Here is a 23893-nt window from a genome sequence, read left to right as displayed (position 1 = left end):
GAAGCTGGCGAGCAACCCCAAGACAGTCATGCGGACTGGAGGAGGAAGACCTGAGGTCCCACAGAAGCAGACATCCTTGGAAGGGCAGGTGGCATCAGTCATCCCATCAGAGTTGGAGGCAGGAGTGGAAGGACCCGACAGTGCAGACTATGGGGACTAATAAGGACTACAGGATACGCAGCAATGGGACAATATGACCAAATATGTCATGCTCTACAGGGTAGTATGCTACGCTCCTGCACTCCACTGTACTGAGTATAAGTAAAAGGAATGGAATTGTCCACAAGTTGTCATACATCATAGAAATGTAAGTCAAAATGACCACTCAAATGTGGCACAGCCCAGTCCAGCTCCTTTGAATTTGACCAGACTATGTGTGATGTGCAGCACCCGTCTTGCTTCACCTTCTGTTTTGGGACTTATTGTGTACTATATAACATCAGTGACCAGGACAACAAGTCCCACAACACAAGGCAAAAAACAATGGAATGGAATGGGGTTATTGGATGATAAACCCCTCATCTGAGAGGGGGAAAGGTGTTGGGCATGTGAAGTATGACCACATAGGAACATGTGAAGAGCCATATGTGTTGTCACTATCATGAAACTACATTGCACACAGCTGTTCTGATGTGTCGGGTGAGAGCACACATGTGTAGCCACCTTGGTAGAGACCACCTTAACCCTTGTTATGTACAAATTCATACTGAGGGGGGTGCAAGTGATGCACCTCAAAGGACCATGTGTGTTTGTTCAAACAATAGATAGTGTGTTAGCCTGGTGGGCCCCTGTAGTGTTGTGCAATATAGGTGTGGTTGAGCACATTGAACTTGCACTATGTCTGAATGAAGAGACATTGCATTGCAAGGAGGTGAGGAGTAGCATGTGTACTGGAAGATAGACTGAGCAAAACACATGCACTGTAATGGCTGAAAATGTCACACTAGTGTTGCAGCTGGGAAGGGGTGACATAGAAGCGGGCATAGACGTACTGCATCCAACATGTGATGTCGACTTAGGTGAAGATTTAGCATGTGTCTGGGGGGAGATGGACGAAGAAATGTCTTACCAGGCTACATATGTCAAAGCAGGAAGATGTCAAATAGGGAATTGTGAAGTGACAGAATGAGACAGGTTGCCATGAATATGGGCAGGATTCAAGAATGTTTGGAGGTTTAGATGTATGGGCCTACTTGTGTGGCAAACCATGGTAGATATGTGTCACTGATTATCACAACTGCGGTACAGGTCCTGGCCGTAAATGAGGATTGCCAGAGGAGTTATGTACTTGTACAAGTGAGCCTGCCAAGTCAAATACTGCTCTGCAACTCTGGCAATGATGTAATGAGGTGAGTTCCAATGCTAGCAATCTACATAGTTTGACTGGGCCTATCCCCTCAGAGTTAGTACATATTAGCCAGTGTATTCAACTATGAAGCCAATTGTGTGTGTATTGAAACCCCATAAGTATAGACAGATAGCACAACCATGGTAAGTACATACCCTTACACATACCCACAGTGTTGGAAGCTTTCTAGTTGTGTAGAGTAGTGTGGATATGTGACCAATATAAGACACTGGCCACAATAATGCAAAATGTGCATGCAAGCAAGAAGAGCAAGGCAGAACTTCTGTGGTGTACTGTGCATAAGACAGACTACAGGATCAAATTAATTACTTGATCAACCCCACATCACTTTCCCATGAGCTTTTGCCTGAGTAGAGACTAAAGGGAAAGCATGGCACCCTGGTGACTTGATCAAATGTGCACAGTAGTGCTGTTTATACCAGAAAACACATTCAGTGTAGCCATTTATGACAATGAATGCTAATCTCCAAGGCAGATGTGGACCTTACCTCAACTTACTCACACTGCCAGGGTAGACCAGCAAGCTGTTTACCTGTGTTGCAATATGTGGTATGACACCAACAATCACCCTTGTCAAACAGTGGTGTGTGAACAATGTACAGATACTGCGATCTGAAAGGCAACTACAGCACCACTTGGCCTGAATATCTCCAAGTCACATAGGTCCTACAATTCATTGTTGAACTGAAAGTGAATGATGATAAATATTTTATGTCATCCAGATTACTCATGTCAAAATGTAGCATAGATTGCTTTTGACACATCTCCATTTTATTGCAGAGGGAGATACTGCTCTTTCTGATCAGCTGCTTATCCTAGATGACCAATCTGCTTGCAATGACATCCTGCAACCCATTGAACAAAGACAATTTTCAGCAAATCCTGGACTACACTTTAACAGGGAGGGTGTGACATGGTCAATAGGTTGCCAGATGAACTGCCTACAATGAGATCTACCCAATCTGCCAACCCCTGGCCAGTTCTGGACTCCGAAGACCCCTAAGTTGTCCTTCAAAGTCCATCAGCAGATGGTAGATGAGGTGCGGACGGGGATGGAGACCATTGCTGGTACCCTAGAAGGAGTTTGTAGGTGCCTCAGTCCCAATAAGGATACATTTGAGGCAATAAGGGGCTCCTCCCCTCCCCTCCAGAAATTGGAACAGATCCTAGCTGACATCAATGGTGTCATGTGGCAGAGGCAAGAACAACAGCCCTGCTGATATGACACCGGTGAGATTGCTTGCTGGGGGCAATATGGATCCTCCTTCAATTCATGGAGAGGAAGCAGACCTATTATATTACAATAAGTGGTGTCTTCCATTGTGATGTTGTTACTGTGCTGGCAAGTCAGCAGACCCTTCTCAGTGGTTTGCTGCCTTTCTTGTTGGCACAGGCAAATGCTGCTAGGGACAGGGGAGCCACATCTTCAGCCCCTGATGTGTGTTTGCCTATGATGCCTCCTACACCACCACTCTTAGGGCAGGCACAGCACACATCAGATGAGGAAGATGTGGACCTTACCAATTTCTGGCGGAAAACTACCCAGTAACATTTGTCTGTGGCTCGTGGCCAGTTTCGCAGTTGACCTGTGTTAATTATCATGCCATCACCCTTGTCACTTGGTACTGTCTGCTTTTTGTATGCCCACCTGTTAATCTAATTAATTTGTGGACTGTCAATTAGGCTTTCCTTCCCTCATGGCAACTTGGACCTCCTACTCAATGGAATACTCCTCTCCTCCACATGTCGCTTTTTAAAAAAAAACGTTTTTTATTGAGTTTTAGACACAAGAAAAAAATAGGTACATTCAACAGTATTATACAATGCACTCCCAATATTCTATGCAAATTTGAATTGTTGCATGTAAATTGAGAAACTGGGAGTAAGCCCAGTTGGTAAGTACTGTTATGTATGTTCTGTGTTTGTACATTGGATCAGGGGGGTCTGTTGAATCTACGTATCAAAAGACCTGGCTGATAAACTGGGTTAGGGGGCGGTGTGAGAAAGTAGCCTCTTTCTAGCATGGCTACCCCCACCTTTGGCCTGTTTGTGAGTGAGTGTCACTGCCTTTTTACTGTGTCACTGGGATACTACTAGCCAGGACCCCAGTGCTCATAGATAAAAACCTGTACGTCAGTGTGTTTTGCCTGTCTCATTCGGATCCTGCTAGCCAGGTCCCCAGTGCTCATAGTTTGTGGCCTAATGTGTATGCCTGTGTGGTGCCTAACTGTGTCACTGAGGCTCTGCTAATCAGAACCTCAGTGTTTATGCTCTCTCTGCTTTTAAATTTGTCACTGTAGGCCAGTGACTTCATTTACCAATTTCTACTGGCATACTGGACCTCCCTTATAAGTCCCTAGTATATGGTACCCAGGTACCCAGGGCATTGGGGTTCTAGGAGATCCAAATGGGCTGCAGCATTTCTTTTGCCACCCATAGGGAGGTCAGACAAACCCTTACCCAGGACTGCCATTGCAGCCTGGGTGAAATAGTGCATACACTATTTCACAGCCATTTTCACTGCACTTAAGTAACTTATAAGTCACTTATGTGTCTAACCTTCACTTGCTGAAGGTTAGGTGCCAAGTTACTAAGTGTGAGGGCACCCTTGCACTAGCAAAGGTGCCCCCACTTAGTTCAGGGCCATTTCCCCGGACTTTGTGAGTGTGGGGATGCCATTACACCCGTGCACTACATATAGGTCAATACCTATATGTATCTTCACAATCGTAACTCCGAATATGGCCATGTAACATGTCTAAGATAATGGAATTGTCCCTCCATTCCAAATCTGGTATTGGGAAGCCAATTCCATGCATCATGGGGGCTCCACCATGGACCGCCAGTACTGCCAAACCAGCTCTCTGAAGCTTGCACTGCAGCTACAGCTGCTGCCACCTCACAGACAGGGTTCTGCCCTCCTGGGGTCTGGGCAGCCCAGCCCCAGGAATGCAGAACAAAGCATTTCCTCTGAGAGCAGGGTGTTACAACCTCTCCTTTTGGAAACAGGTGTTACAGGTTGGGGAGGGTTAGCCTCCCCCAGCCTCTGGAAATGCTTTGAAGGACACAGATGGTGCCCTCCTTACATAACCCAGTCTACACCAGTTCAGGGACCCTTTCTTCCCTGCTCTGGCGGGAAACTGGACAAAGGAAAGGGGAGTGTCCAATCCCCAGTCCATCACCACCCTAGGGGTGGTGCCCAGCGCTACTCCAGGGTGTCCCAGACTTCAGCCATCTTGCTTTGCAAGGAGTGAGGGCACTCTGGAGGGCTCTTAGTGGCCAGTGCCAGCAGGTGACGCCAGAGACCCCTCCTGATAGGTCCATACCTGAGAAGCTACCCAATCCTCCTCTCAGGGCTATTTAGGGTCTCAGCTGTGCATTCTCTTCAGATTCTGCTTGCAAGTTTCCTTCAGGAATCATCTGCAACAACTTCAGACTCTTCTGACCTCGGATCAACCACAGCCTGCTCCAAGAAATGTTGTAACTGCAACAAAGTGTCTACAAGAGACACTTTTCTTCAGCAACCTCAGCTCCAAGTCAGCAACTGCAACAGTTTCCATGGTGTGCATGCTCTGGGAACTCCCTGTCTTCATTCTGCACCAAAAGGACTAAAGAAATCTCCTGTGGAGTGACAGAGTCACTCCCCTGCTCCAAGCAGGCACCTTCCAAGGCGACGACCAGTACCCTGGGACACCTCTCACGGCGACAAGCATGTTCCTAAGGACACAGAGGGTAGACATCATTGACATAGACTGTCCTGTGGTCCTGCTGATGCAATTTGGAGGAGGTAAAACCTTGCCTTCCCCCAGAATGATGGTACCCCTGTGTATTGTGCCTGCTTCGCCTCCTGAGGCCTCTGTGCACTCTTTGCAAAATTTCTTCATGCACAGCCTGGCCCAGGTCCCCAGCACTCCACCCTGCGACGCTCAACTCACTGAGTTGTTCTCCGGCGGCGTGGGACCTTCTTTTGTTGTGCTGCATCAACTGCATTGTGCATCTCCTTTGAACCCAGATCCTGCGGCTTCTGGGGGTGCTGGCTGGTATCCTGTGGGCTCTCTAAAGTGCTGAAAGACTTCTCTTCCTCTTCATACAGAGTTGAGGCCCCCAGGTCCCTCTTGAGTCCATCCAGCGCCATTTTGATGAAAAACACACTTTTGTCGTAGCCAAGGCTTATTGGTGCCTTCCAAAACGAAATCTCATCAGCAACGATCTTCACGCTGTGGGATATCTTTTTCATCATTCAGGAACCTGCTGGCATCTTCCGAGGGTGCATTTCTGCAGTCTTCTACTAACCAGGGACTCTTCTTTTGCACCCTCTTCTGGGTTGGCAGGGGCTCCTGTCCTTCCTGGAACTTCTTTTGACTTCTGGACTTGGTCCCCTTCCTTTGAAGGTCTTCAGGTCCAATAATCCAGCAGTTTTTCTTTGTAGACTTGGTTGCTGCTGCAAAATCTCCAAAACAAGGTGTTGTGTCTCCTAAGGAAACTTGCAGTACTCTACTCCTGCTTTTCTGGGCTCTGGGGTGGGGTAATTTACTTACCTTTACTGTATTCTTACTCTCCCAGCAATTCTGCACACACTACAGTTGTCTAGGGGGGAATTCGTGATTCACATTCCACTTTTTAGTATATGATTTGTGTTGACCCTAGGCCTATTTTCTCTCTTGCATTCTATAGGATTTCCTACTGTCTGCATTGTTCTATGACTATTTACTTGTCTAATTTTGTTGCCTAGTGTATATATTGTGTATAATACTTACCTCCAGAAGGAGTATTGTCTCTAAGATATTTTTGGTACTGTGTCACCCAAATAAGTACCTTCATTTTTGGTAACATTGACTATTGTCTTTATTTGTGTATAAGTACTGTGTAACTATAAGTGGTTTGCATGAGCTTTGCATGTCTCCTAGTTCAGCCTAAACTGCTCTGCTATAGCTACCTCTCTCAGCCTAAGCTGCTAGAACACTACTACATTTACTAACTAGGGATAACTGGACATGGTATAAGGTGTAAGTACCCAAGGTACCCACTACAAACCAGGCCACCCTCCTACAGCCAGGGATTGGGATAGATGTGGGGCAGAAAAGAAGGGATGCAGTGGGATACAATATACCTAATAATCTGAGACGAGGATACAGTGGTTATGTGAGCAGGTTGCATTAGTTGCACAAAAGCAAGGAGAGGGAACGGGTGATGGACAGTGGCATATAAGGAATAGTTGCAGGCCACTAAGGGGGGTGATCATCATTTCTAGTGTGTTGTACAAACTGCAAGACAAGGGTAACCCATTGAGGGGAGATAGAAATTTGCAGAGACTGCATACCTCTTCATAACGAAAGGCATTCTCCTCCACTGCCCCCCACTTACCGACTGAATCTTACTGGGCAGCCAGAGAGGGAGGTTTTGGGGGGCTCCACTACAGGGTGAGTGTATTTTTGGCAAGGAGGAGTGTCAGTGAGGAGAAACAGGAGCGTATTTTGTGTTGTTTGTCCATTTGGAAATGCCAAGTGTATATCAGTGTGTTCTATAACCGGTTGTAATATTTCACGTACCTACTCCAAGAAATGGTGCAGGGCTGGGCAGGACCATATCATATGTTATAGATCTGAGTCTACAATCTGGCAGCGTAGGCATCTTGCATCGGCTTGAGAGAAGAAACTCCCCTCCACATGTCACATGACATGTACACCCTAGGGAATCTGTCTGGACCACGTTTGGCTCTCAAACAGTGTTGGAGTTGTTGCTGCAAGAACTGTTACTGTGAGCTATTGAATGTCATGGTGTGACATTAATCATTGTTACCACGAGTGCCACACAGCGAATTAGGCTAACTAGTCACACAATTGCAGGACTGCACAAATTGAGGCCTGTGACACAGGTGAGCCACTAACACATGCTCACACATCCACAGATGTTTAGCTCAGTTATCATGACAATGTCATCATGCACTTTTGTCAGTTCTAATGCTTACATAAAAGATATCTAATAACTAGTATCATAATGCATGCACTGACAATACACTGATAATAATTGCCAGACTCCTTCAGAATAGCATCATATCTATGCCAAGCAAGGTAGTAGAAGCTCAATGCTATACTTTAGATGTCAATACGTATGAACTGCCACTACTAAACATTTGTGGTTCTGTGTCAAATACAAAATATGTATCAAGGCACAACGGGATACATAGTGACAATGTGTGCCTTTGGCACTGATACCCCACACATGTATTGAGTGTGAGTGTAAGCACACAACATCAATTGTATCATATACACATGCAACTATATAGAGAAGCCAGAGCACAGCCCTTGGAAACAAGCTGCATATCCCCAGGCTGAGACGAAAGGTCAGACAATTGTGTATTCTAAGTCTGCAAGCAGTTGCATTAATTCCCATAGAGGAAGTACTCAATGCCAAGGGTGACTGATGTTTCTAGTCTGAAGGGTGCCACTTTTATGGATACAAATCAGCAAGCCACAATGACCTACCAGTACAATGTTGCATGGTTGAGTGTGTAAGTGCCTTGCATTAGTGTGTGTAGCAACACAGCCATGATTGTGTACTATGTCGTGACAGAACCATACCTCCAGTGCATGTATCATAACTTAGACACAGTGCTACAGTAGGTGACTATCTGTGTTGAGCTGTGATTTCAGTCACACAAAGAGGGCTACTTACAGTGCCCAAAGAACGTTGAAGGTTTCCTAAATGACTCCATGGCAACATTTAGTGACGTGTCCATTGGCCTCTCACTAAGTTACACATATCTAGAAACACTGCTGGCAATTCCTACATCATGTACTCAAACCGACAGTGGAAACTATGCAACTCTTCTGCAGTAAATACTTATGCATTTTTGAGAGTGGAAGGAATTTCAATATACAAAAATCTTAAACATCACTAACTAAAACTAACTAGCCTCCACTACCAAACACTAACACTACATTAACCTACCCAAACTTAGCCTAATCTTTGATACACATATAACATAACATTGTAAACATCAACCCCTCACCCCCCCTATACATATATCTGCACAACAAAAAATACAAAAACATCCTAATAAACTATCTACACAAATAAATCTAAACAAATATATATTTTTGTGTTTTTATACATTTTTACCTTTTTTAAATCTTTTTCATAAAACACATACTATATATTAATCCCGCTAAAGAACACACCTTACCATATACGTACCTAAAAACTACTCACTAATAAGATTTTATGCTAACTAATACTATCCTAACCTATACCAATGCTGAACCCCTAATTATGCTAAAGGCTAAACTATTGAAACATGTGTTAAATAACAGAGGAAAGGGAAAAGCTCAAGGGGGAATTAAATCTGTGCACTGATCCTGTCTACTGTCTGCTGCAAGGTCTGCATCATGGTCCACAGACTAGAGAGTTCCCCCTCGCTGTGCAGATGACGTGCCTGGAACCACAAATGGGTCTCCGTTCTGGTGCTGTCCCACATCCTGAGATGTTGTTGCCTTGGAAATTCCTGGTTGCTACTGCCTGACTGACTTTCAGGTACGAGCCACCTGGCCACATGCCTGATGTGGTTGTAGCATTCCAGCCTGATAATATGGGCTTTCTCCTCATCTGCCGTCATGTTGTCTGGTGGAGATGAGGTAAGGTAATGTAAGGTTTATTGTTTAATTACTTAAAACCATAACAAGGGTTAAAAACAAAAAGCAAACACTTTTAAAATGCATTAGTGATATTACTAAATGATCTAGGGTGGTGTGCGTTGTCCAATCCTTTCTATATGCACTTCATAGGAGCTCATTTTAAAATATAGTAAGAAACTGCTTAAGAATTTGCTAGCTCCAGTGTGAGTAGAGAATCGCTTAATGCCATCTATGACCATTGTCAGGCGTTGCTGTGAACTATCCTCACGTGGATCACAGAGAGGAAGGTACTATTTTGTTAATTGTTGCTTTTGCGTCGTCTGCGATAGAAACTTCACCAAAGGACAGTTCAGCTGCAGGTCGCCAGGTGCAAAGCACGCATCCCTGCTCTGCTTGTCTCCATGTTCGAATGCATTTTTTGTTAAATTTATTCTTTAGTAAGGCTTTCCATTCTTGTGCAAGATGGTTGCATGAGCAGAGGACATGCAGGAGATCTTCTGTGTCCTCACCACGCAGGCGGCATATGGAGTTGGTTATGTCCCTCAGCCAGGGGGCAGCAATTGGTAGGAGATCAAGATGATACTTTAGGAATTGATCCTTTATTCGTCTCGAGAAACCCTGGCCTAGGTATGCCTGAGGTGCCAAGGACGTGTAGGTGTGCAAAGTCATCCATGCATGAGACCTCCGTGAGAAGTCTGCTTTGTCCTCCAGTAGTGACTGAATTCTAATTGATTTCCCGGCTGCTTTCTTGAATGCACTGTGCAGGATTGTGGTCCTCCAAAGGTTTGTGAGCCCGTCTTCTCGAGTGAATCATCTAAGTGGATTCTGAGTGGGAAGGTGTTCTTACCTTCAAGCACTTGCCACATATAGAAATTAAGAGTGTTCAGGGAGGCACCATGGGCTTTGCTCCAGACGTTTATGTAAGCAATGCGTCATGCCAGGGAATTGCCAACTTTTCTCACTGCGTGGTTTAAGATGTCTGAGTCCCTGCCTCTTTGTACTTTGCTTCTGTATGTTATTGTGGGCAGGAGCTTGGCTTTTAGCACATTTAGGAGGGGAGGTGTTTGAAGGTCCATTCAGATGCGTTTTTAGTCTTTTTAGGGATAGCGCTATGGCTAGGCTTTTTCCCATTAGGCTTTTCCTTTGATGCACAAAGTTGTCTGATTTGTCGATGACGACTCCAAGGTATTTATACTTGTCTGTTTGAACAAGTGGTGTCTTACCCTAAAACCAAGCTCTAGAGAGTGCCTTTGATCTAATTGACAATGTACATGTATTTTCAAGGTTTGCTGTCAAGGCATTAGTGGCTGAATAGTGTTGAGTGGCGTTTAATGGTCTCTGATGGCCTATTTCTGTATGGCTGATCAGTACGGAGTCATCAGCGTACATGAGGCAAGGTAGTTCCAGGTCCCTGATTTTTGGGCTGTGCGAGTTTATGGGGGTGAGTGAGCTCACTAAGGGCCTGATTCCGAGTGAGGTGGGCGGCGGTAGCCGCCCACCTCGCGGGAACCGTCATATGGCCGCTCCGCGGTCGAAAGACCGCGGAGGCCATTCTGGCTTTCCCGCTGGGATGGCGGGCGACCGCCAGGAGGCCGCCCGCCAGCCCAGCGGGAAACCCCACCCCACGAGGAAGCCGGCTCCGAATGGAGCCAGCAGAGTGGGTATGTGCGACGGGTGCAGTTTGCACCCGTCGCGTATTTCAGTGTCTGCACTGCAGACACTGAAATACAGAGTGGGGCCCTCTTACGGGGGCCCCTGCAGTGCCCATGCCATTGGCTTGGGCACTGCAGGGGCCCCCAGGGGCCCCGCGGCACCCCCTACCGCAATCCTGTTCCTGGCGGGCGAACCGCCAGGAACAGGATGGCGGTAGGGGGTGTCAGAATCCCCCATGGCGGCGCAGCAAGCTGCGCCGCCATGGGGGATTCCAAGGGCAGCGGAAAACCGGCGGGAGACTGCCGGTTTTCCTTGTCTGACCGCGGCCAAACCGCCGCGGTCAGAATGCCCGGCGGGGCACCGCCAGCCTGTTGGCGGTGCTCCCGCATCCCCGGCCCCGGCGGTCCTTGACCGCCAGGGTCGGAATGACCCCCTAAGTCTGCTAACTATAGATTGAACAGTGTGGGGGCTAAACAACAACCCTTTTTTAAACCTTTAGTAGTAGGGATCATCCCTGACAGATGAGAGCCTGTATCCAATTTTATCTGGACCCATGAGCCGAATGAAGGGCTATCATCAGGCGTAAGAGTGGATGTGGAAGTCCCCAGGTTTCAAGCTTCTTCCACAGCAGATTCCAGTCCACATGGTCAAATGCAGCTTTGAAGTCAACAAAGCATAGATGGAGCTGATGTTTAAATGTCATAGCTTTGTCAGTTAAGAGGGCAATGGCCATGATGTTCATGATGGTGCCAGTATGTTTGGAAAATCCTGTTTGGATAATGGGGATTATTCCCTTTTCAGTAGACCATGCAAGCAGATGATCCAACAACAGACCTGCAAAATACTTTGCATCATTGTCAATTAAGGCAATCAGACAATAGCTATTGGGGAGCGACCTGTCCCCAGTTTTAAAGATGGGGGAAATTATGGACCTCTTCCAGGACTGTCAAACCTATTTCCAGGTAGAGAGGTTTGAAGATCTTTTCCCAGAAGGGTCTGTTGTGCCTGGGGAGCCCTCTCTCCTGTTCTTGGCTATATGATTTTTTTTATAGTAACCAAGTCAGTGAGTAGTATGAACGTGGTCTTTAAAGAGAGCCTGTGTGGGAGAAGATTTCCTGGAGAAGTCGTGCATTGTGTGGCCATGCTAAGTGGTGTCATGCCATTGAAATGGACTCAAGGATATTGGGCCCAGACAGCTTCCCATACATGCGATGTAATGTCACCATGGTATGGGCGTGTAAGGTTGCATATTTTATGCAAGAAGTGTGCGCTATTGTTGCTTCTTGCGTCTGAGTGGAGCATAGCCTACAAGTCTTCACTGCGGCTCCTATTGATTGTCCATTTTAGCTTGTTTAATGACTGTTTGTGGAGCCTTAGGATTGTCAGAAGGTCTGGATTGCCCAGGCTGTCATGGAGACGCCTTATGCTGGAGTTACATTTTCTCTTTGCATCTGGTAGTATTGGGCTTGTGCCAGGTGAGTTACAGCTCATGGCGGTGGCAGTCGCCTGTTAGTGATTGGCTCAGTAAAAAAAAATCCACTAAGCCTGGTTGTGAGTTGTTCCCATTTGTGCACTTCACTGTTGTTGTTTGTTTTATAATTCAAGTGCGAGATCCATTGCTGCTTCAGTGACAAGATCTATGTTTGATTGCCCACATTTGACCAGTTTGCAGTTCGTGGTGAAGGTGGTAATTTGAGCAATATTCCTTTTCTCCATTTTGGTTATCCCCAGGGTGATGGATAGTTCCTGTGGGCAATGGTCACTCTCACTCCTGTTGCCTAGACGGTAGGAGGCTATTTGTTTGAATAGTGGAAGGGTGACAAAGATGTAGTCAATTGTGTGGAGGCTGTGGTAGAAAAGTATGAAGCTGCTGGAGGTGAGTCCTCAGTAAATCTTCCATTCAGGGCTCTTAGCTGTAACAATTCTAAGCCTGCTGGTCTTTGTGGAACTGCTGTGTTTGTTGATCCCCTGTGTAGGAAGGACCCAAGCGCTGGAGAGGGCAATGGAAGTTTCATCTGTTGAGAATCCTAGTAGATGTAAGTTGAAATCGCCAGAGATGATGATGTCGGCCAAGTTGGCTTTGCTGTCGCTACTTATATAGTTCTTGAATAGAGCCACTAGGTTGTCAACGTCACTGAGTTTAAGCTTGGGGTGTAGATTGGTGTTTACAAGAACTATCTCTGCTGTGAGGGCTCTCGTTGTGGCTGCAATTGCCACAATATTGATAGAGGAGCAGGTGGAGTGCAAAGGGGTTGCTCTGACCAATAAAGAGACGTAAGTGGCCAGGCCCCCTTACTGATGACCATACTTCGCCTTCCTGGTTGCTGGGGTGATAAAACATATGTAGCCCTGCAAGTGGAATGGTTCATCCAGCCAAGTTTCCTGCATTAAAATAATGTCAAAAGTGCTGATGTAATGGATGAAGTCAGGGTCGAAAGCTTTAGAAAGGAGGCCGTTTGCATTACAAGAACACAGCCACAGGGTCTCCTTTGACAATGTGGGGCCCCACTTTTTGTCTGAGGTTTGTCACCCTTGCCTCTTGCAGTTATTGATTGTTTTTGAAAACCACCTTAGGTCATTGTTCTTTAAAGAGAAATTGGCTGAAGTGAAGGGTTTTTGGAGCTGAGAGTCAACCCGAGCAGTAGTGGAGGAACATGAGGAAACAGGACAGCAACCCCGGCTGCTCCTAAGTATGGAGAGGGTTTCTCTGCACAGGGGGTTTGATTCAGAGGCAGGACCTGGTGTTAGTAAGGGGGTTGGGTAGCCAACCTCATGGTGTGTGCTAATACTAATACCTCAGTGTTTGAAGGTTCTACTTTCTCCTAAGATTGTTTGGGGGATTAGTCTTTTCTTCCATGTGGCGTTTGTGGATTCAGGAGCAGTAGCGTTAGTTGGGTGGGGAAATTCTACTGCTAGGAGATCAGTTGTGTTCAGGCCGCTATAGAGGGAATATGTGAAAGTAGGCTAAGAATATTCCCCATTCAAGAAATCACCAGCTCCCGTAGATTTATTGTGAGGATGAAAAATTGTGAGTTGGTGGTTGAGGGATCCGGTCGAGCTTCGGTGACCGTTGCAGCCGGTTCCCTGGAGATAAACCTCCTTCCAGATTCCAGCAGTTGTTTGACCTGTTGGTTGGTGAGTTCCCCACTTGTGCATATGGTGTGGGGCTAGAAGGTAAATAATTGCTCCCAGGTCCTGTGGAGGTGGGGCCGTTCACTGGGCCAGGGTGTGAGTAGGGGAAGCTGCTTGTGTAAGTTGACTGTAACTTTCGGAGGTATTCTGGGCCAGCTGGGATTGGAATTCCCTATCAATGCCCGCCCCTTCTGTGGGCACGGGTGGTCATTTTTGGCTGTGGTCTTCTGCCTTCTGTGGGCCAGGGGTGGCCATTTTTGGCTGTGGTCTTCTGCCTGATGGCCAGATTCGAGGGTGGGCCCTCAGAGACTGTTCGTGGAGCAGGTGACCCAGGAGACATAGCTTCATTGGAGGCCCAAATAGCAAGTATTGTTAATTTGGGTCAGCTGCCAAGTTTGCTCCACCATGGGGTTGCCATCCACAGGAGTGCCAATTGAGTGTTTAACCCTTGATGGTTCGGTAGCAGTAGCTGTTGGAGTCAAATTGCAAGGGGTTGCAATTGCGGGAGTCTCCTGGATGGAACCGTTTGTCCTGTCATCGCTTTTTGTTCCCAGGCCGTTGGTTGTAGTCTCGGGTAGATCCAAGTGAGTTTTTACCAGGGCATGTGTTGAAAGGTCAGGTGGGGGGGTGCAGGTGTGAATGATGACTGGAGGCTCCTGTTTTTAGAGATGCACAGAGATTAGAGAGCATCAAAGGTAATGTGGATAATTTGTCTATTATTGGCCCGCATGAGCAGCACGTGGAAGTGCTCGTGGGGTTTTCTTGGGAGTGCATGAAGAGGGATTTGAGGCCACCTAGATTCTTATCATTGCCTGCTACGAATACTGCCAAGGTGTTGAGCAGAGTTAGCTGGACATCCATTTTGACTGATTGATAGTTGAGTGCTTCAACTAGAAACTGCATGGTGTTAAGCAAGGAGGCCCAGGTGCCATCCATATGTGAATTGTGATGGTTTGTAGCAGGGTTTACCAGTTGTTGGTGCAGTGCTCTAGTCTGTGCTTGTTCTGATCCTTGCACCGTCATTGGGAGACAGTTGACTGAAAGGTGGAATGGTCACGTTGGTCCTTGCCTCGCCATCTGGAGTCTGCTGGCTGGGTTCTAGAGTGAATCGTGTAGCAGAGGGGTAGTCATGGGAGTATGCGACAAGCATGTCATCCCACTCTTGTGTGTTTAAGTAGGATAAGGTTTCTTTATCCGCCCCTGTGCTGAGGCCCTCTGTTTTTGTATTTACAGAAAGAGATGAGGGGAGGGGGGCTGAGATCCCTCATTTGTTGTAGTTCCCTGGCAAGCAGCATCAGGAGCCATCAAGGGAATGGCCAGGACATCTGTGGGCAGCTGTTCCTCCTTATTGATAGGGTCAGTCTGCGCTGCTTTCAGTCCACAGAGCGCTAGATGGATTTAGTAATTTGCGCTCTGTGGGGGGAGCCCACCATGAATTCTCTGGAGTCCATCTGGGCTCCTCATGCACCTCTGCCCTGAAGAACTTTGCAAGTTGCCCCAGGGGTGTCAATGTTGTGCTGGCTGCTGGAAGCTGAGCAGGGATTAGGCTTGATGAAACCCCAGTTGTGGCAGTCATTTTGTGATGGAGAGCTTTCTGCTGTGTTTGTAAGGATTGACGGCATTAATGGTGGCTGTAGCCACTGTGTGTCAATGGAATTCTAAAGGAGGACAGGACATCCATTTTTTAGAAAGGAGAACTTGGTGTAAATTTTCGTTTGGCAGTTAGTAATGCAGCATTTTTTAGATTGTTCCAGGCTGTTTTGGGGTTCCAGACTGTGCCCAGGATGAGGTCTGGAGAAGGGTAGCTCCCCATCTCCATCCTGGTCTGGCTCTGACTCAGTCACAGTGAGGGGTGGGACATTCTGTTCCTCATGCTGGCTATCCGGAGCTTGAGGTCTCCTCTTCCTTTTTCCCATTGCTGTTCTGTTAGGGGGGTCTTTCTTGTTTTACCTGACCGCATGGTCATGTGGTCCCCTTCCTTCTCTTCCTTCCCTTTTTTTCTTCCTGCAGTACTCATAAGTTTCTGCTGATGAAGTGACAGCGGTGGTGGTAGTGGTAGTAGAAGTGGTGGCGTAGTAGAGTTGATGGTCAGCTGTTGAACTGTGACTTGTGAAGACACTGGATTCCACTGATGTAAAGTTAGGTGCAGATTAAAGTGTACCTGGAGGTGTCGATGCTGGTGCTACTAATGCTGTTGGCTTGGCAAGTGGGGCTCAGCAGCCATCTGCAAGCCGTGCCCCTCCTAGGAGGGCCGCTTTCGTAGATGCTGGGGCACACCCTTTGCGGAGACTCAGTTCAGTCACCACACTCGCCTGTCACCTGTCGCCTGCACACTGAGGAGTAGGTCTGGCTGATCTAGCGATTGTCACCCCAAGCTGAGGACGTGTTGGGTTGGATTAACTTCAGGAGAGAAGCATCTAGCCTGGGGTCATGGAGTCCAAATGCAGGGTACCCAGGAGCCTGTTGAGCCTGATGAGCGGACGAAGGGGGGGGTCAAGGGCAGGGCAGGACAGTGCAGTCTGAACAGCTCTGGCCCCCCTTGCCACCCTGTCCACCTGCCCCTACCTGCTCGAAGGCACCACCAGGTGCCTAGTTTGGGCGGGGGGTCAGAGGATCAAGAGGATCAGGAGCCCAGGAGCTGGGAGCTCGGAGGCCTGGGGAAGCAGGGGACAAGGGGGTAGATGCAAGGCAGGTGCAAGGGGGGCCCCCAGCTGCTAGACGGGGGCAGATAAAGGGAGCAGAGTGACGACAGGGGAGGGTAGAGGGGGACAGAGAACCAAGTGGGAGGAGCTGGGGGAACAGGGAGGGAGGCAGGGTGCAGATGCCAAAAGGGAAGCAGGACAGCACGCCAGGCAGCTAGGCAGTTAAGTCGAGTAGGTGAAGCCCACAGACAAAGACATGCATCCGTGTCGCTCAATCCAGCCCGCCGCAGGCCTCAGATATCCCCTGTGTCCACACAGCCCACACAGCCCAGCCTCTGACTCCTCTAATATCCCCTTGACCTCACACCATACTCCGCTGCAACCTCGCCTCTCAGTGCCTCTCAATGCCTTTTGCCGACCTTCACCCCCCTCAACCCTCTTGCCTGACTTTCCTCTCCTCTCCCTGTCACATCTGTCCGTGGGCCCCCTGGCAACGAGCTCTGGACCAGCAGATGACAGATGGGCATCCTCGAGCTCCTCGTACTCCTTACGCACCTCAACTCGCTCCTTAGCTCGCATTTGGCTCACACATCCGCTTCCAGTTCACCGCCTCTCCTTCTTTTGTGCCTGGTGGAGAGGAAGGTAATATCTATTAACAAAAGCTAATCTTGTACATATTATTAGCAATAATAGGCTCACATTTCTTAAGCATCTCCTGTGGCATGTCCAGCTAAAACCACATTTTTGGAAAGAGAAATGAAAAATTTACCTTCTAAACATATACTTCTCATAATGTAACAAGGCAACCCTACTCAAGTGTTGGCAGTGTAGGTATAAGAAATGGTAGTGTCCACACAAATTAACTTATAACCTATCAATCCAAACAGTGAGTTGGAAGCATGATGTGGTGTACACATGGAATTGAATAAATGGTCCACATAAGGACTCTCTTGTGTTGGTTATGCAGCATGCAATAAGGTATATATTATGGTAAATAACCTATGTGAAATTAGTTATGTCAAGCAAGTACAGTTAGCATGCCTCAGCATTGGTTAACACATATAGCAAATACACAAGGCCACACACATTGCTGCAGTTACTGAATTTGTGCCAGGTAGTTAAAAAATAGATGGAGGGTGACTGGCTACCTCCTGTAAAACAGACCTGTTTGACACTTCTCCAATACTTACTCAGGGAAATACCAGAAGCCCTAATGCATAGCTTATGGAATACATTTCCTGCAATACCAGGAGTACTTTTACACATCCTAGTGTATGTACACATATGTCAGCAAGGCTTCTTACCTTGGTGCACATTAACAAATAGCATATCCATGTAATGAGTGTGTACATGCATGCTGTAGATGTTTGCAAGTTCTTTGTGCTGTATTGTGCCGGTAATCTTCCACTATAAGCCAAGGGTGACAGGTTTGGTGCTAGCCAGTAGTAGTGATGCTACCAGTAGGTGAACTGTGTAATGGGCTGTATGCTGCCAACATTGTGCAGACCTGAATGTGGTTCTTTCCTTATTGTACTTAAGTTGAAAAGCTCACTGTAAAGGTATGAGTGTTTTTCCAGAATAGGACATTATGTATACAAAGCCATGAATCAGACATTTAACTACATTTCCATTTGTAGATTGGTGACATGTGGCACATGTACCCATACCTGTTTTGTCTGCACTGAGGTAGGATTCCTCACATCCTATCAGGACCTGCCAGGCCATATTTTCATACCTTGCCATGTGGACAACTACACTAGTAATGTGCATCAGACAGGCAGTCTGAAGATGAACCCTCCAACCCCATGGTCAAGTAGAGTTTATCTCCTACAATCTTACACCCCCATGGAATTTTGATAAATGCTTCTCTACCACCCCATCTCCCACATTAATGATATGGATTACTCTGAGGGATTCTCAGGTACCCATGAGGCCGGATTACAGCTGCCATATCTCAGGATAATTGTGGCCTAAGTGATGAAACTAAGTAAATCTTTCCTATAGACAATGTACTTACACCCTCACAGCAACACACTGTGATAGGCCATCTGGCCTCTGTGATTTCTCTAATCAATGATTATTTTTAACTTTGTCCCCTCACAACTACATATGCAGCATCTATCACAGGAAGGAATGTTGTTTCCTGATGCCAAGAGTGCTCACATGGTCACATAAGTTTATCTGATTAGGAAACTTGCCTACATGCCTAGCTATAGAATATGTATGGATCACAAAAGATTTACATTTTTGAACAGCATGAATGTCTGAACATGCTTATAGTCTTTCACACTGTAGTAATTTTGTTAGCGAGGATGAAGGTATTCTGCATGTATGGGCATAGTATGATGCTAAACAATAATAGTAGAAGTATTAGTTTTGAAAAGATGTTCACTGTATATATTATTCCATGACCCTGTAATGTTGACAATTGTTAATGTTGTCTTGGATATGTGTTACACCAAACCCCCACCTGCCTCATACTCAAAGTTAGACATAGGCAGGCATACTGTGTCTTGAAAAACTCACCCAGTTTCATGCCACTACTCTGCAGCATATTTTGAGTCAATATTTTTGAACTTTTTGCCATGGAATCGGTGAGAGATAATTAAACTTCCTACCATCTGTAGATACTGGGGCTGGTGGTGGTACAGGTGCCTTAAGCATCCAAACCGTAGCTTGCCAAACATTAACACAGCAGATAATTAGCCAGCAATCATGTGGGCCAGCATACATTTTTGCTATAAGCACATTGACATTTGTCCTTATCCATTGCACATGTTTCTGTGTGCTATTTCATTAGTGAATTGGTGTACTGTAATTTGGTTGCAGATGAATGATTCTCCCATACACCTCACAATGTTACTAATATCAAACACAATCCTTACAGATCTAAAATGCATTCTATACACACTCACAGGTAGCATTGGGACCCCAGAAAGACTCTACGTTAGTCAGGGTGCAGGGTGTATGGTGCAGGACCACCTACAAGACAAAAACATGGTACATTGCTTTGTGAATTTCGAACATGTACACTGAGTACATATGAAACACAGGACAATGACTTCACAAATATCTGGTATTCCCTGCCCATTGGACATGTATCATGTGGCAAAGTTGACAAGGCTTAATAAAGGACAGATATATGCCATATGGAGGGGTTTAAGGACAATATCAATCTAATCATGTCGCTGGTGCAGACTATGCACAAAACACTCTTCCATGCTACATGCTGCAAGAATGCATGCCTTTGATGTTCAAATCAACACTCGCTTTTGGTAGGACCACACTCTGGAAGTTATTAAATTGTCAGGGGCTTGCCAAATCTTTACAAGTTCTGAACAATTCAACACACATCAGACAGTCAACATCATAGGTTATTTTAATTACTTTGCTCCGTACAGGTTACAATTGCAATATATTTCAACATTAAACATTCCTGCTATGTGTAGGTTCATTTGTGAATTGAGATCTTGTAACCAAATACATGCATGTGAACTTATTTGGTGAGAACCAAACACCATGTCCAGCCAGTGGCGTGATTAATGTGGGTGGACCCCCTCTTGCAACATACAGGGCAGGTGGTCCCCACATTCTGGACCCAGTCATGAGCTCCCTTCACAGTGGTGGGGGCCTGTGACCTCTGGGCCTCCCCCATACTATGAAGTATGCAGGGGCTATAGTTAGGCCACTGTGAACAGCCCCCTGGGGGACGGTATGCCATTTGACAGATTTAACCTGTATTATAGCATACTACCCCTCCAAATATCTGTCCCTTGTTGTTGATAAAGTGATCACATATTTTTTCACAACACACACAACTACAAGCAGATGGCAAATGTGTACTTACCAATGTGGTCACTAACGTCCATGACAAGGTGATCTAGTAGATCAGCTGCAAGGCTCACCACACCCACCTATCAGTGCTTCAGTTGGTATACAGTGCAGTCAATACCAAAGACCCGGCTTATGTGCCAGCACACTTTCTCCCAGTTCTCCATATGGTCCTTTGTGGGGTAGCCTTGGCTGACCCTACCCCCTTTAGCTATCATGTTTGGCATTTAATGTGCCAGCAGCCAAGGCAGGCACCAAAAATTTCCCTCTGACTGGTTTTAAGCTCTATCCTTCCCCGACATGGCTCTACCTGCACTATACCCCATTAACACAGTCTAAACTAAAACGCAACCTTATCCCTCCCCAAAAGTTCAAAACCCCTAAATAGCAGGCACAGCACAGACACCGACAAGACCAACATTCTCCAAATTCACCAAGACAAACCACAAAATACCTCTTACAGCCAGCACAGACAAAACAACTGTTAGTGAAAGTGAAAGTACCTTCACGCTTCCTAGCATACCAGTCCCATTGCATAATTTTCTGAGTGTATCCTGTCTGTTTTGACAAATGCGTCATTGTTTATGACACATCGGTACAGAAATGGCTAATGCGCGATTAACGCACAATGCGTGCCAATGCACAATCAATAGTTTTTGACTGATTGGCTTTGATGCATGACTTTGTTCCGATGCCCAAATATAATGCATCACACAAATGGGAAACACATGGGTTTTGACCCAATCAACTGGCCTATTGTCTGTGATACAGTGCAAAACAGGTAAACACACCTTGGGCTCACTTTTCATGCTCCTCTTTTCTTCCCTGACAGGCTTGAATACTTGGGATGTGTTGCATGTCCATGGTAGAATTCCACCTAAGTGTGTGTCATTGCATTCGTAGGGCTGACATTATGAGTGGCAATATATTAATGTGAAAATTCATACATATTGTGATGTTGTCAAAGCCCAGCTCACCTGAGTCCTTGTTCAGTTCTGATGGAGGTTGAAGACAATCCGACCCCACCCTGAAACTGCTTGTTACAGCACACTAGTTTTTAAAACAGTGCACTAAGAACAGAAGCTCAAGGAAAGGGGGGAAGTGGATAAAATAAAATAAAGAGACAACAGCGTTCTTGCGTTTCCACTGTTGAAGTGCTGCACAAATCTGCGGCCCTCTCTGACTTCTGTAGAAACTGGTGCCTAATGAAACATAAACAAAGAACAGATAAGTACATCCTATTCCTAACTGGGTTCCTGACTATCCCTTTATTTATTAGAAATTTTCTTCTAAAAGTACCTCTTGGATCCTGGTCTCTAGTTTCCAGGTTTGGAATGTGTTACTGCTCTGGGATGTGCTTTCTATTACTCTAAAGCTTCTAAAACATTAAACAAATACCGTTATCAGAATTATCAATATCAAACATCCATCTTAATATAACTAAAGCCTAAATTGCCAATAGCAGACTCACTTTTCCCATATTTCCAGAATCTTTTATAAAACAAATACTGTACTTTTACGTCAAAATACAGCATGTAATTTGTGCAAGTCCTTGATTTACTGTTTGCCTTGCTGTTAATGGTTTCCACGGTTCGATTCTTAAAAGTTCCATAAAAAATTTTTTGCTTCACAAAGTTCCGCAAAGTATTGTTGTAACAAAGAGTTTGAATCACAATGTTCGTGGAAGGTATCTTGTTTCAAATTGTCTATACACGAATCCAGAAATTGTAGTCAAAGTTCTTTCAGGTAATAAAAGTTTTGCACTTACTTGTTGCTGGCAAGAGATACTGATCAGTCTAACCTTGTCTTCTTTCTCTTTTGCAGGTTGCTTGTAGGAGAGAGGCTGAGGCAAGGAGGAACCGGAAACCGGAAGAAGGAAGAGCCAGCAGCTGCGCCCATTGAAGCCAATGAAAGTCTGTAGAGAGCAGGAGTGCCAGCGCCGAGGGATCTGTCCTCAGGTAAGCGGGAGGTAGACGAGCACAAGCACTGGGCGAGGCTCGGGGGCTGCCTTTTATAGACAGGGCTGGGTGTGGTCCTCACATGCTGCACATGTTCTTGAAAGGTGTGCAGAGTTTCAGTTATTATGCAAATGAGTTAAATTAACACATGGCCTAGAGAGGAGTGTTTTAAAGAAGCCTTGGTAAAAGCAAGGCCCAATGTGTAAACAAAACAGCACATTAAACAACATACACAGAAGTCTAAGGGGGGGAAGGTGAGATAACAAGAAAGGCTTTCAATAGTAAGTTTAAAAGGGAGCTATTACAGAACCCACTAGTGCAGTGAGAGGGGACATGCTCTTTGCTGTGCACAAACCCTAACAGATGTGCAGAGACATTAACATTTGTTTTTGTCTTACAGTTTGTAATATGCTTGGGTGAACATAGGTAGCTGTGGAGTAGGCATGTTTTAATTTGAATACATTGTAGTGCTATGCAAATGCCATACATGATTTTATACAAGAATATGCATAAAGTCAAAAATTATATTATCTGTCTACATTCCTGCCATAGGATGTGTTATGGATGCAATACACGCTCAGGGAAGAATATACACTGGTGCTTCATCCAGTCTACAGTGTATATGGCATCCAGCTCACAGATTGACTGGATATGTATGAAAGGTAAGGTTTTAGGCCAATATGACACCTGCGATTGTGGGGCATATATAATTTACCAGCCTAAAATAGCCAACGACCACCATGTTGGGTTACAGACGCATCTGCTGTCTGGGCTTTGTGTCTGGGACAATATGTGTGCACATTCACAATACAACTTCAAAAGTAATAGCTAAATCTGTTTGTCTATAGTTTAGTCATCACAAGGACAGCTTGAGTACGCCAGACATGTTTCGTGAATCCCTGTATCACATTATACTGCACCAGAGAGGGGTTCCTTGAACTTTGAGGGTAGCTACCCATTCACAGCAGATGGTCATGTGTGCATTTACTGACAGATACCACCACACAAACCTGCATAGCATCAGTGAATACCACCCTGACAGGTGTGATATTCCATGTAGTTGACATCTTATCTTTACTTTGATTTTCTTTGTGTCCTGTTTTCAGCAGCAAACATAGATGGAGCACTAGGGCTCACAGCATTGTTTTCTTAACAGTAAGATACACCATCACGGTCACATTCACTCCTGCATGTAACAGTTGCATCCTTGCCTCATGGGGCAAGTGTGCCTGCATTAGGCCGAGGTAGCCAATCCAGCACAACTCAAAAGTCAATATTTATAGGTGTTAGGCAAGTTTCCATACTTTTCTTGCTCTGTGCTTACAAACACTGATATAGCATAGGTAGACTATCTGTATTGCACTGTGTGCCATGCACATTATATGCTCCCCTGTGTACACTCACAGACAGTATTTAAGCTATACTGCGACTGACCTAGGTAAGACTGCAACATACACCATGAAGTGCATAACACACATTCAGTCACTGCACCCTATTTTATAATACACTCAGTTTGGACTGTGGCAGAGGGTTTGCCACCGAACACACTGTAGCAGCACACACAATTTCTGCATGTGCCAACAGTTACACATTGCAATATTTCAGAATGTCTTGGCCAGGCCCATGTGTGCTACAAATGGTGTTGTCATGACTGCATATATTGTGAATCATGAT

The sequence above is a fragment of the Pleurodeles waltl genome, chromosome 7 (genome assembly GCF_031143425.1).
Source record: "Pleurodeles waltl isolate 20211129_DDA chromosome 7, aPleWal1.hap1.20221129, whole genome shotgun sequence".
Classification (NCBI taxonomy): domain Eukaryota; kingdom Metazoa; phylum Chordata; class Amphibia; order Caudata; family Salamandridae; genus Pleurodeles; species Pleurodeles waltl.
This window is presented reverse-complemented; position numbering follows the sequence as displayed.